Source organism: Mytilus edulis, chromosome 13 (genome assembly GCF_963676685.1).
Source record: "Mytilus edulis chromosome 13, xbMytEdul2.2, whole genome shotgun sequence".
NCBI lineage: Eukaryota > Metazoa > Mollusca > Bivalvia > Mytilida > Mytilidae > Mytilus > Mytilus edulis.
The window spans coordinates 34,787,945-34,799,057 of record NC_092356.1 but is presented as its reverse complement, the minus strand read 5'-3'; positions in this window follow the sequence as shown (position 1 = coordinate 34,799,057).

Genomic DNA, 11,113 nt, shown 5'->3' with positions numbered 1-11,113 from the left:
ATAATTAAGCAACCAACACAAGTTATGTTCACAAATATACGAATAAACGTTAGAAAACAGCTTAAATAATGCAGCCTTCAATGATTTTCATGCATTTAAATATGGTGTCTCGATAACGACCTACATTTTTGTAGTAAGTGTTTAATATTAATCCAATCAAATCTGCTTACGATTTATCTAAATAAAAGTATTAACAGTTATATATATAGACGATTTAAAGAAACTAGGATAAAATATTATGCTTACTATATCAAATTTTATTACATGAAACCACTTTCGATCAATGGAATATTTAAAAATGTCAACCGAGGACAAACGTCTAAAGAGGTAATTATCAAGAAAAGTAGACATCATATAAACAACATTTTTAACTCGGCTACATGAAATGTGTATGATGTACAGATTCTACCCAAACAACACTAAAACATAAAGTCACAAGTGTGTGCAATAGTTATGCAATAAGTAAAAGTAAAAAGAAAACAATCCTTGTTGTCCAGCTCGCTTCTATGATGCCGTAAAGACATGATAAACACAGAAATGATGTTAACTGTACGGTATGGGTTTTTGTCATTGTTGAAGGAATTACACATTGTAATATCCTTTCAGTTTTCTATTAGAAATATCATTGGAAAAATTGGTCACAACAATTGTTATATTTCAGGCGTACAATATTGAAAAGAGGGTCTTAGGTGAACCTGTCTCTCCCGAATTACAAGCCAAAAAATTTTAATTGTTGGCATTTGGTCTGTCTAAACCAATAAACGTAGTCTTAGAAGCCTTATTGCCACATGTTAAGATAGTGGGTAGAATAGATTCGTCACACGGTGTGCAAGTGACCTTAAATTTGCTCTCACCAAATGTTTAATTTATTGGTCCTATGTATTTCGAATTTTGTCACTCTCTACGTAACTAATGATATACATAATAGTATTAGCTGTGTTACAATAAATCAGACCACAGATAATATGCCAAAAATTAAAATATATTTATTATTACTGAGTTATCCGGCTTAATTGATCAATGTTTAAATGTTGTTATTACACAAGATCATTTTACATTTAATACTAGAAAGAACACATTAAATGTACATTAGTCAAGTATGTATCAGTTGGAAAATATCGGAAAGTATCTTGCAGAAACTTAAAATACTTTTTATACCGTAATTTTAAATCTGCTATTGTGAAATTAATATATGAAGTATTTTGAGATGATATTACAAGTGTTTTGACACCCTGTATCTGTATCTGATTCAGTATGATCTGTCTTAATAAGTTTATATTACGCTTATGATATATTTCATTTAATAGTGTGTATTTTTTAACCCCAATCAAGCCCCAAATCTGTCTAGCTTTACAATAAAAACAAATTAATTTGCAAGTTTTTTATTCAAGTTTCAAATTTGCGGTTTAAAAAAATACTGTTCTGTCTTATCTGTTTCTGTGACCTTCTTGTACATGTTGTACTTTCATAATAAAAATAATCACTGTTTAATATATCAAATGTCATATCTTATTTTTCTAAGTTATACAAATGTTCATTAATCTGCAAAGGATTTTTAACTGATGATACTCTTAACTGAAATGTTGCTGGGTTTTTTTATAACTACGTGGACTATTAGTCCCCGAGGGTATCACCAGCCCATTAGCCAGTACTTCGGTACTGGCATGAAAATACGGATTTTTTGTGTTATTAATATTTACGTTACAAAATGATAGAAATTATTATAAATTAAGGAATGTATCTCCCTCATGCAAAGCTCTGATTTCTTTCACGGATTTGGCAATACTTTTTGGACCTTTAGGATTATAGCTCTTCGTATTTTATATAAGCTTTGGATTTCAAATATTCTGGCCACGAGCATCACTGAAGAGACATGTATTGTCGAAATGCGCATCTGGTGCAAGAAAATTGTTACCGTTAATTGTATTATATATTTGTATTTCTACTTTTTTTTTGCATTATTTTGATGCATGGATTTATGAACTTTTAATTTGGTAAACTTTTGTTGGCTCAGAATTCCGAATATTAATGTGCGTGATTAACTACCGTTGACTCAATTTGTACTTTCAATCATATTACAGGCATTATGCTTAAACATATGAGATATAACTGTAATCCGTATACTGATGTCATATTGTATATTTATTGACTTGGTATGGGTGGAGTAGTAAGTTTATTGTCGCGAGGAGCAACTATTGCCTTAATGCGTAGATTAGGGCAATAGTTGTATCCGAGGGACAATAAACTTACTATTCCACGAATATCCAGTCGGAAAGTGTTTTATTATATCGAAAAAGACAACAGACAATAAATTGCGATGGAAATCAACTATTATAATATATGAAAAGCAGAAACCCAACCATAATGTTTTCTTCATAAATATGTTCAAATGCTAAGGCTACGTATTTACCTCTTGTCTCCTGACCTTAACTCTTGAAACAATATGTAACACACGACGTCGTTACTCCCGCGGTATTTCTAAAATCATCCAATCTCATACCGGTCCAATAGTTCAACGCTTACAGTTTGAAAAAAATAGTCAAAATATTGTGCACTTATTTTATATAGAAAATGATTACTGAGTTATAATAATTACATATAATATGCTGTTTGTTTACATTGATGTGTAATGTTTTGTTGATGAGTAAAATCATTTTAAACTGGTAGTTTGTTGAGGTAAATCAATTCCTCTGAAAATAAATAAAAAAACAATTAAATCGGCGTAATACTTGTTCACCAAAGAAATACAAAATTCGTGTCTGAAATGATTGATGTCGATGCTTTTAGATAGTGAATTCAAGTTAGAATTGAAGATATACATCATAATTGTGCTAACACTAAGGTTGAAACTCGTTAGGAAAAGTTGACTTTAGTCGATATTATAGTTTGTATGGAGATCAAAGTACTCCACATTATATGCAATTGAATAGTCGGTCGAAATAACATTTAATTACTATTTATTTCAAGCAGAATTGGTTTGAACGAAAGAGAGTCGGCAGAAATCTTTGTGTAATCAAGTAAATATTGTTGAAACATTAAATGCTCTCAGTAAAATTTTAACTTAAGAATGCTTTTAACGCAAGGCAATTGATATATAAAAATTTTAAACGGAAACGAGCTATTGTTGTCGACCTTCTATACTCTTAATATGCATCGCATATTGTCTTATTTTTATTGTAAAGCAAACACAAAGTTTATGCTATGGTGGGGAACACATTTGTTATTGTTTCGTGTTATTGTTATATTTGTTAACGTCATTTAGAACGTGTTACCTTTTAACTGTTTTAAATCTTACTCGTTTAATATTGCTGTGTTTGTTGTACGGATTATGATGTCATCTATTATTTATTCATGACATATTTGGTGTAAACCTTTTGAGATCAATTTCAAACTTGTAGTCATTGTTTCCAACATAATATAATACAAATATTAATCTCCTTTTAATAGAGAACAAAACCAATTAAATCTTTTCTATTTAGAAAATGTTCTGAACAATGTCCTGATTTTTACCGATATGGAAAATAAATTCATACAATCTTAGTAAATTAAAAGAGGGACGAAAGATACCAAAGGACAGTCAAACAAATAAAACTAAAACAAACTGACAACGCCATGGCTACTTCAATCAGTCCGATCAGATTTCTAAAAATATGTATTTTCTGTTTAAATTAGAGAATAGTTATAACAAATTATTTGAGGGAAAACAAATTTCAGTTGTGAACTGTTTTATGGTCAACTTTCCCACTTGTTTCCCGGCAGTTGGAACTAGGATTAAAAGCTGTTGGTTATAGAAAAAATGAGAAGATGTGGTATGATTGGGAATGAGACAACTATCTTCCAAAGTTCAGATGAAGTGGATGTTGGCATTATTGTCAACCACACGGCCTTCATCGATTAAATAAAATACAGTGTAGTCGTCTATAAAATGCATTTAGAAATGTACAGGAAGTCAAATCAAAATATGCATATTTATATTTTCCTATTTAGAGGAAGTGATTTAATGACGTGTTTTATTAACAAACGCCATTCTTATGGAAACAAAATGCAATCCTCTTGTTAACGACTTCTTCTCTTATTCATGTTAGGCTGAATTTGTGCAGAAAAGTCTTATGAATTAAAAAGATGCTAGCATATTCCTTTCAATTTTTGTTTCTTCATAAAAGTTTATATTGACTATATATGTTGCATTTATTCATTCATGACATACATGTTAATATTAAAAACCAATTACAGTCAAGCTTTATATTTTGTCTTACAGCCTTTCAAATAGTGAATGTTTTCTCGCAATATACCAACATTTTGTACGCTTTACATATGAAGTAGGTCTATATGTGTACGACATTCGGTGGCTTGCATGTCCTGTCATGATTTCATAAGAGAGGATTGGTGCTTGCAAATCTAATGAAGGTTACAAAGCGGGAAAGTTGAATTCATTCATTCGAAAGGTTAACGAAAGCCATCACGAGTAGGTTGACTATAATGTAAATCTGTGTTATAGATGACCACTGCTATTAGTTAAGTGACCAAGCCAACAATTTTGCAACTTTAATGGACCACCCTACGTAAAGGCAAAATTATGACTTTTTGGGAAAAAAATGTTTATTCTATAATTTTTGCCTGGTCGTAGAATTGAAATGTGGTGCAATCTTTTTTTAAGTAAGGTCAAAGGTTAGATATTGAGTTTTTCACTATTGTCAATTTATTTCACAAGAGGTTATAAAAAGTCTCCAAAAATATCTGAATTGTTACTAAACAAGAAATTCATAATGAAATAAACTTTGACACTTCATTTTCAACTTAATTTGAAAATAACGAAACCACCAAATGCACATTTTAAAGGGAATTCAGGCTAGCAACAAAATAGAAGATGGAACAATCGAATCTCAATTCATTTTTTTATACATCGCATGTACTTCTAAAGATATATTTCTGAATTTTACGGCATTTATAAAAAGAATCGAAGTCAATTTGGTTTTTGCTTTGATGTATATTTATTGCCAATCACAAATATTTCCCAAGGCAATTAATGAAATGAGTTTAATGATGGACTAAAGTTTCAGCATATATTTTAGCTCTATGAATTTTTTTAGGTTTTATGTGAAGAAAGAGTGGTTGTATGGGGTATTTTAACAAACACAGGGCATGACAAATTTCGAAAACCTGACATCAGTCATCGTTTATATCGTCGTCTTCATCCAATATTGCTCGGTGAGTTAGATAATTTCTACAACCATCAGACCCTTCACATGAACAAATATTGGTATACGCGGATTTCTATTGGTTGCATATACAGTTGTTATTGCAAGCTGTTTACCCTTGTCCGTATACGAACAAACAAGGTTTTGACGGAAATCTACTGACAAAGGTCCCGCAACAAAAACCGAGAGCAAGCCGTTTGTACACTCTTACCAACCAGAGTTTTCGGAAAGTATGATCACAAGTTTAGCAATATGAGCATGATGAGAGTTTATCCAAACTTGTGTTTGAAGCATTGCATGTGTGATGTGCTGTAAAAACGTGTTTTCACAATGGGAAATTTCACAAGTCTGGCATCCTTTGTGGCGGCAAACTCCACCCTTAGCTTGTTAAGTTCATCATGAAGATACCTGAACTTTCCCTTCGGATCATACAATGAGGCGATACATGCACTTCTAATGTTAACGGCGATACCTAATTTCCCGTTTGAAAACTTATCGGATTTGGCACAACTTTTATGGAATTTTTGTCCTCAATGCTCTTCAACTTTATACTTGTTTGGCTTTCTAACTATTTTGATCTGAACGTCACTGATGAGTTTAATGTAGACGAAACACGCGTCTGGCGTATCAAGTTATAATCCTGGTACCTTTGATAAATATTATCATAACTTGGAAGATTGAAAGAAGAGCTAATTTCCTCTTCAAGGAGAGGAATTATATCACATTTACAACATTTCCACATGGTACCATCATCATGGAACAGAGCTGAAGGTGTGGTGCCAATAGACCTTTTCAACAATTGTCTACACCTACAGTTGAGCACTACTACGACAGGTAAGATGGTAGGGGTCGTCTCAAAAGTAAAAATTGAAAATGATACTATTGATCACTATTGGATTTATTGCTAGAAATTTATTTGATTGGCAGTGATACAACTTTCTACTAAAGTCCAAATGACATGGATTTTTTTTTCAAATTTGGAATAAAGAGGAGGATTTACTTTTCGGTAACTAGCGTGTTGAAATACTAATTCATTATGTAGATATGCGCATGTACTGCTTTGATATTGATACATTGGAACGAGAAGTCAATTATATCCCCTTATTCATGTAGGAAATACATCAACTTTAACTAGTTATCTGAAGCCGCGTAGTCTTTCGTTGATAAAAATGGCGACGTCAACTTTTTTCTTCGGCTTTTGAAATCAATATCTTTTCGCCCTTCTCAAAATTGAATACGTACATCGGTTAAGGATAAGCTCGTTTGTAAAACACAAATTCGACCGTGTATACAAGTGAGTAACAGACGGACAGACAGTCCAGAAATTATGCTTCAGAAATTCTCAGATATTTTTAGAATTTTACAGATACACATTTATCGTTATTGACATGCGCCATAATCATAAAATGAGGAGAAAGCTGATCATGCAGGATGTGGAATGATTGCAGTAATTTTTTAATCAATTCTACGTGAAATATCAATATTATATGTCAGATTTTTTTATAGACATATGTATATATCTTCTGTAGCTTTATATAACCACCAAATCGAATTCATATACGTAAAAATAATCAGACGTTTTTGTATTTGAGACGATCCCTTCATTTTACCTGTAAAATGTAGGTGTCATCAATCAGTCGGTGTCGAGAGTTGTTAAAAAGATCTAATAGGATATGCCAATAGCTGGCTACAATCTCATTCTCACGAACATAAACAAGAACTTCAGCACAACGAACTATTTTTACTGGGTTTATATGTGCCATAACAGAGGCACCTGATTTACACTTTTTTTAGTCTTGGTCGTATCATCGAAAATATTGAGAGAAGACTTATAACAAGGGTTTCAGACTCATAAGAACAGCCTTCCACAAAAGATTTAACCATCTGGTTGCCACGTTCAAGAGATTTAGGAAGAGAATCATGAACATTTAGTGAGGCTTTCATTTCAGTAGAAATACTAGTATTTATCAATTGCTAAGGATGATCGGCAACGTTAAGTGGATCGGTCATATTTGATTGCATATAAGGCTCCATGTTTATGTCTGATTGAAAACTCATATGAAATAAAGACAGATTTCACCATTTCAGACAGATTCAACATATCCAATGTGTAAGCATAATTCGTCCGATTGGTAATGAAAAAGCATCGCGACATTGCACCTACCATTTTCAAATGTAAAAGCCACTACCCATTCCGTTCAATCATAATATTCTGTACCCAAATTTCAACTGCACGAAGAAACATATCAAAAAATCCGAAGGTTGGTGATAGTTTACAAGAGTGTATTCTGAAATCTTCACACAATGTTAACATATGTTCTTTAAAATTAGAAAAAAAAAACCTGAGCAATGCCTTCAGAGCTTTTGGGTGTTTCAGCAAATGAACTGTGCCATACATTTGGTTCAATATCAATTAACGATTTTCGTCTGAACACAAATTGAAGAATGCTTTTAAATTAAACAAAAGAGCCATAAGAGCTAGCCATTTTGGCAAAAGAACGTTTTGGCAAATCTAAACATTGTTTCATAGTCGTAAATACTATTGCCATGTCGAGGCTAGGTATATATAACAGGAGCATAGGCTACAGACGAAATTTCAGATTAAGCATTTTGTAAGAACCGGTCAAAATTAGAACCATTTGTTCGGTGCTTTCGGCAGAAAATGGAATCGAATCTAAGTTTTGTCTCGAAAGAAGTCGAAGAAATACCAAAAACAGTACCGATATATCTCGGTTTTCGATGAAGCAAGACACAATCTTCTTATAAACATTAGAACAACGAGGAGGTTCATATCGTTCTGTTGGCTTGTCGAAAAGTAAACATGCCATAAGATTGGTATTCGAATCATTCAACGTAAAAGATCTTTCTATTCCCCGTTTAACTTTTATGGAACTCATGTGGGCGTTTGATGATTCGTTTTTATACTGAAATACAACTCTAGCCATGGAGTTAAATATATATACCATGATTGTTTCAGCATTTAAGTCAACATTGTCTGCTCCCTCCTTTATAATTAAACCACCTTTTCTAAATACTGCAATACTATTAGGTATAAAGGACATGTGTTGGATTCTGTCTATTTCTATTTTCTAAACTAGTCCGATATCTTCGTATGCATTCTGCTATTGCCAGGAATTTTTGCAGTTTGTGGACAGGAAAATTAAAAACATTACTAAAATCTTTAAATGAGCATCAGAATATCGAGGAGGTCCATATCATAATTATTGAACTATAAAGCAAAGTTAAGAATCCTCATCAAAGTTAATTTATGAGAAATACTGACTTGGAATGGCTTCGAAATTTTACAAAAGGAAGATTAAAATACTTTAATTCGGAAAATCATGACATTTTCAATGTAATTTAAATTTACAAATGTTGTAACCACTTTGTTAAAATACTACAGAGTGTACTTTCGCTAAACTGAGTGAAAATGGACAAAATTTAGAAAGAAAATAAAGGAGTTTAGTTTTACATAATGAATAAACAATTAAACAGTGTATAAAATGCAAAATCATATGTCAAAAGACAACAAAAAAAAGTAACAAAATTCAATTTGTTTCCAATCTTGAAATTTGAAAAAAAAATCCAAATGTCAATTTTCCTTTCCATTTTATGAAAAACTGCACCGCATGAAATACATGTATCTACAACCGGGCAAAAACGTAAGCTTAAGGTATTGGATTTGCAAAAAAAAAAGTGTTTAGCCTGCAGGTATGCCTGTCCATTAGAGTCGTAAAACTAGCACCTTTTTCTTGATCTGTCACTCCACTATATGATCAACTTATCAGTTTGACTATCACTTTGGTAGATAAGGTCAAGTTTTTTTAACCATCAAAAAACTACTCCAACTCTCGTTTGTTAGTTCATATGTAATATTTTGGTTTTGAAATCGCATCACCGATAATGAATTCAAATCACCATTTTTAAATTAAGAAATAATTGATGCAAGCTATACTTTATCGTAGTTTTAACATGGGTAGGCATTATAATGTTATATTCGTAATTATTATTGCCCGAGCGATAGTGACAATTAAGGTAATTTCTATGTCCGATGTGTATAAGTGTAGAGCGTTTTTGTAGGCTCGTCCATGAACCTACTTTTTTGTTTGTAAACAAGTAAACGACTGGCAATGTGATTTTTCAGAGGGAGGAGTTTTGAACAGTCAGCATGAACAGATGTCGTATCTAGGTCAAATATGTCAATTTCGAATATCAGCACAATATAGTCATGATAAATGAATTAATAGCAACATGTGCATCATTTAAGAGTTTGGAAGTGTTTTAAGTTCATGAAATATATTAAATGCATGCCAATTTGATAAAATTCATTATTCTGCAGTAGTCAATATACGCATGTGCAACAAATTTTATTTGATTTAGAGCATGGGTTTGTTCATAAAGTGAAATAAGCATGTAATAGTATAATTATATATATATATACATATGAAACTGAAGTAAAATCATCAGTCAGTGGCAAACGTATACGGAATCTCTCTGAACAAGAATGCCAAGCCATGAATAATTTAAAAAGCCGTGATGATATTGTTATTTAACAAGCAGACAAAGGTAGTGCAGTTGTGGTGATCAACAAAACCGACTACATTAAAGAAGGGAATCGTCAGCTTTCAAACACAAAATTTTACAAACATTTAGAAAGTGATCCTACAAAAGAAATAAGCAAACAAATTAATGAAGTCCTTTCAGATATGAACAGCAAAAAACACATAGATGACGACACGTACGACTATCTACGCCCTGATGAAACCTGCACAGCCGGTCGATTTTACTTGCTCCCAAAACTTCATAAAGAAGGGATTCCGGGAAGACCGATAGTATCTGCAAATGGCCATCCAACCGAAAAATTATCTAAATTCGTGGATTACCATCTTAGACCACATGTTAGAACAATACCATCTTACATTCAAGATACAACAGATTATTTGAAGAAAATGGATTCATTAAATCCCTTACCAAACAACACAATTTACGTATCGATGGATGTGTCTTATTTATACACAAATATTCCCAAAAATGAAGGAATAGTCGCTTGTGAACAAGTTTGGAAAAATCGTAAGGATAAACAACCCCCAACAGACTGTCTGGTTCAGTTGCTGTGACTAGTGCTCGAAAACAACAATTTTGTATGCCTCGACCAGCACTACTTGCAGGTTGACGGTACCAGTATGGGAACCAAAATGGCACCTTCTTTTGCCAACATGTTCATGGGGAGTCTCGAAGAACGCATCCTTTCGAATGTACCATACAAACCCTTGTCTTGGCTCCGTTATATTGATGACATCGACATCAAATGGAACGAAACTGAAGAACGTCTGCAAGAATTTCTCGATTTCTGTAACAACTTTAATCAATCGATAAAGTTCACATCTGAAGTTTCAAATGAGAAAATTGCGTTTCTCGACATCCATAACCTTAGAAAACGGAGTCATGACAATCGTTCACACCAAAAAAACTGATAAACACCAATTTCTCTCTCCGAAGAGTTGTCACCCGAAACACTGCTCCCGGAGCATTCCGGACAGCCAAGCCATCAGGTTAAAACGGATTTGTTCATGGGAATCAAAATTAAACCATCGTTTGGGGCAACTCAGACAGCAACTTAAATCAAGCGGTTATAAGAACAAAAATATTTCAGAAGCTTTCTGTAAAACAAAAGAAAAAGACCAAACAAACCTACTTGAATACAAAGAAAAGACGTCTCAGACAAATAAAATCCCGTTTGTTGTTAGCTTTCATCCTGACCTGACAAATCTTTCATCCATTGTCCACAAACGTTGGCATCTTATTGAAAATGATCCTTCCTTAAAAGAGATTTGTCCATCACCTCCCGTTATGGCTTACCGCATACCCAAAAACCTGAAAGATATTCTAGTAACATCCAAAGTATCTAAACAGGA